Genomic DNA, 6,545 nt, shown 5'->3' with positions numbered 1-6,545 from the left:
GCTCCTTTTCATTGGATGCACTTGTCATGTGCAGAACTGGCAGAGAACTCTGGTGCTGTAGTGCTGAGCGTGGATGCATTAGCTGAATTGCAGTTCACTGCATCTCCTCAACTGAGCAGAGAAGCCCCTTGGCCTAAACCCATGGTACAGGAGTTAGAGAATCATGCTTTCCATCCTAAACATTCTGTTCTTAAGCAAAAGCAGCACTGGGAACTGGGCATTTGTCTTTTGGTTATCTACCAACGTGTGACCCTTGGATGGATGGATGATGACTGGATAGACAGGGAAGCATTCTAAGTGACCCGCTGTCCGGTTCAAAGTAGTCAAATTTCTGGGAGCAAAACTTGTTTTTTCAGCTAAAGCTGTTCTTCCTGCAGTGCAGTACTTCTCATTTAACAGGTTAGTGAAAAACCACATGGTTTACACATTGCATTGTCTCCATGTGCTTCGTTTGTACTGAAATCCACCACAAAGCTCAGTTTACACAGGAGCTTTACGGGGCTTGTTTGGGAGATACATGTATTTATATACACACAGATACCTGTAGGTATAAAATAAACTCTGGCTAAACACAAGGGCAAAGTTATTTTGTGTGTCAAAAAGACATTTCAAGAGAAACTGATTTAAAGGAAATGAGAGGAATTATGTAATTTTTCCTGAAGTGAGGTAGCATTTATGTGGTGATCCGTGCTCCTCCCTGCCTCGGGGGTACATTGGTGGTTGAGTGTCAGTCCTGAAAGACAGTCTGATTCTTTTTAAATCCTGGAGCTGATCTTCCTGTATAATGAAGAAAAGTGATGAAGGGGTAACGCCTTGTGAGGTAACATGGTGAGTATTCAGAATCTGGCTGTGGTGGGAGATCTCTGCCACCTATGAAAGGTTCTCCCAGCAGAGGTGGCTTTGAAGTCCAGATCCCTCCCATGGGTTCCCCCCTCTTTGGAAAGGCAGTGGTTAAGTTTTGTGGGCATTCTTCTCACTGTTTTGAGGATGAAAGGGCCACACTGATTGCAGAGTAGTATCTGTTGAAGTTGCTAAGATTTTGCTCCCTTGCAGCCATGAAGTTGGTGCTACCTCCTGTTGTGGGCAGATCTTTGCCAAGAACTTCCCGAGGTTCCCATCCATCCATCGCATCCCAGCCCTCTGCAGAGCCTGTCCCTCAGGCACAGAGCTGCAGAGCCTTGTTCACTTCTAGTTTGCAGTCTGGTTTTCTTCCACACCAGCCACTTCTGATCATGTGTTCTCTGTGTTTCTTGCTTGAGACCTTCATAAAGTTCTTCCTTCCATCAGAGACACAGAATCCCCTGGGTTGGAAGGGACCCTTCAGATCATCAGTCCAACCCCAGCCTAACCCTGCCCAGCCCACCTCTAGATCCTGTCCTTAAGGACTCCATCCACAGGCCTTTTAAACCCCTCCAGGGATGGGGACCCCCCCACCTCCCTGGGCAGCCTGTGCCAATGCCTGGCAGCCCTTTTGGTACAGAAATCCTTCCTGATACCCAACCTAAATCTCCCCTGGTGCCTTCTCAAGCCATTCCCTTTCATCCTGTCTCTTGTCACCCGAGAGGAGACAGACCCCGACATCTCTGCAGCCGCCTTGCAGGTAGCTGTAGGGAGCAATGAGGTCTCCCCTCAGCATGTCTTTTGAATCAGTCTGTGTAAATCAAAGCTGGCAATTAACGAGCAATGTCTTTTCCTCCCTCCACACGGCTGGTGCCTTATCCCCAAGTTCTCCACTTGCTGGCTCCCTGCGTGCCTGTAGAGCTCAGCGCGTGAAGTAATGCGGGTAATGCAATCGGACTGCAAACGTGGTGGAAAAGAGCATTCTTCCCCAGTTTTCAATATTGCTGGGTCTGACTGTGCAGAGATCGATGATCCCAGCTAGATTTCCCGATGCAGCAGCCTAATGAATTTGTTGCTAGGCAGATTACCCAGCTTCAGCTTGTTTCTCGTGCATGCAGGAGCGAAGGAGAAGGTATCGATAGAGGCAAATGCAAGTGCCTGTGCCAGCACAGGAACTGGGAAAAGAACAGGGGAATAACGAAAAGGGTCAGGGGAGTGATGGGAGGGTGTAGGGCATCGGAGTGGCTTCTTGTGCAAGAGAGGAAATCAGAAAGGGAAAGTGAGAGAATCACCAGCCCCAGTTGTTAGTCTTCTATAAACTCTGACTTGTGTGAGCACTGCCAGACTCGAGCTGAGCTCTGTGCTCCCTTCAAGAGGGAAGGAGAGGAGGTCAGCTCCTGCGAATATTCCTACCCAGGGCAGGGCAAGAAAACCCCAAGGTAGCTCTTGTATGGATGTCTCTGGTCTTTTTTGTCCTCTTAGCCAGTATTGCTGGGGTTAAAAGCATTAAATAAGGACAGGATACACTTGATCAGTGCCCTCGAGTGCTGAGAACTGGGCTAAGCTGGATGTGGTGTGAGGTGGTGCTGCCGGGCTGGGTTAAAACAAAGGAAGAGGCAGTGGGCACTTGGTTGGGGATTGCCTAGATGCTGCTGAGACGCTGTAATGTAGGCTACGGTGATGGTACAGCGGGAGGCTGAGCAGGACCCGTAGGTGATGCCTGTTTTTAAGAAGGAGCAGCTTGCTGCTAGTAATATTAAGATAATTAGGAAGGGGTTTAATGAAACCTCTGTAAACTATTGCAGCGCCAACCCGAAACTGTCTCCGCATCTTTAGCACCCACATGAGAAAGGCAGTCTTCACTCATGCAAGTATAATGTCGCTCTGCTCAGTCGCAGTCGGTCCCCGCTGCCTCTTCTCATGAGATGGAAGTTGCCAGAGAAACCTTTCTTATTTCCCCTGGAAAGGCAGATGAAAGGCCAGGCTGGCTCAACTCCACGCAGGGCCTCAGGCTGTGTTTGGGTCTCCAGCTAATCCAGCTGTGCGCAGCCCAGAGTTCAGCCTGTGCCGAATGGGACACGTTGGGGTTGGTTTGTTTCACAGCATTACAGAAATACTGCCTTGAAAATACCTTTAGCCATGTCGACTCCAGCCTCTGGCCTCATCTTTAAGCGTTGACTCTGCGGGACCGACACGTTCGGAACCCAACAGGCAGCCTGTTGTCCGGCTCAGGTTTGTCTCCTGTCTGATCGTGGCTGTACAGAACTCACCGTTTCCACCGTGGGTTGAGCTGCTGCTTGAAAGACTCAGCAGGACTGTGCCAAGGTGAGGGAGCGATCCTGGGTGTGGGGGGGTCAGGAGGCTGGGATGAGGTGAGCTTTACAGGGTCCAGCCAAGTCTGGACATGTTAAAAACGAGGAACCCTGTTTGCCTGAGATGCTGCAGTAAAGCAAACGTGACAGTGGCAGATGTCGCTTGGTGCTCCTGCCAACCGGAGGAGGAGGAGATGGAGAGAGGAGACGGAATTTCTGATATAATTCAGCGCTGCAGAGGATCATGGACTCCAGCTTTCTGTGTGGAGACTGGCTTAGGAAAAGGCTGGGATGCTTTGATGACTGTGAGCCTGTCTGGTTTACTGAGCCCCGTGCTCCAGGCAGAATCCGTGGGTGCAAGGAAGGATTCTTGGTGCTAAGTGGTGGCTTAGCACCATTTTGCCTAGGGCTGGGATGAAGCTTGTTGACTCTCGGGGGGAGGTAGAGGGCGCTGGGTACAACCAAAAGGACAAAAGGATCACAACAGTGATGTTCAGATGCCCCATAGACAAGGAGGGAAGGCAGCTCCTCCACAGCTGCCCAGAGAAACCCGGCTTAGATCTGAGCCAGTGACAAAATCTTTCCTCAGTGCCCCAAGCCCCGTGGAGAGCTGACCCAGCCTGGTTGGAGGGGATGTGGAGAGCTCAGGGACATCGGCTGAGGGCCAGGCAAAACTTCAGGCACACAAAGTTCCCAGAGACTTCCCTTCAAGGTCTCTCCTGCCATTTTATTTGGATGTTACTCTGTTTTCACAGAATCAGAGAATTGTAGGGGTGGGAAGGGAGCTCCAGAGCTCATCGGGTCCCACCCCCTGCCCAAGCAGGGTCCCTGGGACAGGGCACACAGGTCGGTGTCCAGACAGGGCTGGAATATCTCCAGGGAAGGAGACTCCACACCCCCTGGGCAGCCTATAAAACAACAAGCAGCAGTGTTATCCCTGTGATGTCATTCCCAAGGGCTCAGATGGCTGGTAGAAACCACCTCTGGCACCGTAGGAAGTGGAAGCAGCTCGGGGCTGAGAGCTGTTGAGGAGGGAACCCCGATGTGTTGGCAGGATGCAGAGAGGCACCTTCTGGGCCGAGCTGCTCCTCGGTGCGAGGTGCCTGGCTTGTCAAATCTTTAATGGGTGGGGTTTAATTAAAAAAAAACCACACCCCTCTGCAATGCAATCTGTGCTCTAATTTGAGGACACCATTTAGTGATTTTAATTGTGTGGCAGTATTTTGGTATTTTCAATACCCAGTAGTAGGTTAATGACTGTTCCTTGAAGAATGGAGTTTATATAACACGAGTCATTACATAAGGAGGCTGATGGTGGCCTGAGGAACAGAAGGAAAACAAATACACAAGAATGCAAAACCCAGAGCAAGCAAACTCTGTTTTGATGGCCCTGAGAAGACTCAGAAACAAATGATGGGTGGGTTCTGGCAAGGTGAAGCTATCCTGAAGGAAGGCCGAGGAGCTGGAGGCGAGAGCACCGCGCGGCACGACGCAGCAGCCACCAGGCGATGTGCTGCCATGCATTTCCCACGTGGTGGCTGTGATCTCCTCTCTTCATCCCGTTTCCATTAAAGGGATCCACGAACAAGCAAGGAAGGGGAAAAAATTATTCTCTGGTTGCTTATTTTCCTTTATTTTCCCCAGAAGCTCCTACAGAGGCTCCTAACCATGGCTGGAGCGGGACTGACCAAGCGGCAGCGTGAAGTGCAGCCGTGGGAGGACCTGGAGCATCACCTTCTGCTCGGACCTTAGCCCTCAGGTTTGGCTGGTGGGACGAAGTTGGACGGGGTCGGTTTATACCGGTCACCTAAGTGGGGTGGGGGGTCTCCTGCATACGCACCACCCTGGCTTTTCTCAAGGGGGGGGAGAGGGGGAGCAAGTCAAGGGGAGATACTTGCAGAGGTGGGAATTGCTCTCGGCTCTGTCGCCAGCGGGCTCCGAGGCCGGCGCAGGAGGGCCGGGACCCCCCGAGGGCAGGGCCCGGAGCCCCCCGAGGGCAGGGCCGGCGCCGTCCGGCCGGGAAGCCGCCGGCGGGGGGAGGCGCCGTGGGAAGCGTGGGGGGCGCGGCGGAGTTCGGGGCTCCGGTCCCACCCCGCCGCGGGCTCTGCCCGCGCCCCCGGCCCCCCGCGCTCCGGCCGAGCCCGCGGATCCCCTTCCCCTGGTCCCCCCGCTCTCCTCCGTCCCTCCCCGGGGCTTTCGCACCTCCCGGACCGGGGAGGGGGGGTGTGTGTTGGGGGGTGGGGGGCGATACGCGGGACGGGGCCGGGCCCGCGGCCCCTCCGGGCGGCGAGGAGGACGGGGCAGACCCCGGGCGGGAGGAAGGGCGGGGTGAGGATGGCGTGCGGGACTCCGAATGCGGCCAAGCGCCGCTGCCGGGGCTTCGCTCGGGGGAAGCGAGGCGGGGGGAAGCCCCGCAAGGGCAGGTCCGCAGAGCCGCCGCCGCGGCTGCTGTCGCTCGCGATGAGCCGCTCTCGGAGCAGCGCCTCCCCACGTAGGTAAATGCCCGGGGTGGGGAGGGGGCGGCCGGCTCTGCCTGGGCGCATCTCCCCGCTGCATCCCGCATCCCTCCCCCGTGCAGAGCCGCCGGCGCGGAGCCACCCGGGCCCGGGAGGGGCTGGGCCGGGGGGCTTCCAGCACGGAGCCGAGCAGCGGGGACACGCAGCCCCGAGCCGGGAGGGTTTGTGGGTCTCTGGGGGGAGGGGGTGGGGGTGGCGATTCGAGGTTCGGGCTATTTTTTTAACAGAATTATTCTATTTTTTTCGCACGGATCGGGCAGGGGGGGTGATATTTCGGGGGGGTCAGGGAGGAGGATGCGATGAGGCTCCCCCGGACTGGGTGATTTTTATTTTTATTATTTTTTTGCAGCCTGCCTCCTCCCCCCCCCCCCCCAGCCCCCCCTTCCCCCTCCGCACCCCCTCACCCCCCCCAACCCCCCCTCCCCGGTTTCGGCTGGCTCGCTTTCCAGTTGCTGCATGACGGGCTGTGCTTGTGGCGGTGTGTGCCCGCTGCCGGGGCCGTGGCGCACCCCCCGCGGCTGAGCCCGGGGCCGGGGCCGGGGCCGGGGGCAGAATTTTTTTGGGTTTTTTTTTTTTTTTTAATTTTAATTTTTTTTTGCGTTATTTTATTTTTATTTTCACCTGTCACATTTGTCCTAGAAAAATAAAAAAATAAAACGGGCCGGGGCGAGGGAGCCCGAGGCGTCCCCGGCCGGGGGAGGGAGCGCGCGCGCGTGTGTGCGGGGGGCGCCCCGCCGCCCCGCGCCCCCCGCCGCACCGCAGCCTGCGGGCAGCGAGCGCGATGCGCCCCGGGCTGAGCTCTGCGGAATAGCGCGGCCGCCGCTCGCTTTCCGCGGGCTGGGGGCGGACGGACCCGACCGCTGGCAATTCCCTCTTG

The sequence above is a fragment of the Gallinula chloropus genome, assembly GCF_964237585.1.
Source record: "Gallinula chloropus genome assembly, chromosome: 23".
NCBI lineage: Eukaryota > Metazoa > Chordata > Aves > Gruiformes > Rallidae > Gallinula > Gallinula chloropus.
Note: the sequence above shows the minus strand (reverse complement) of the source record.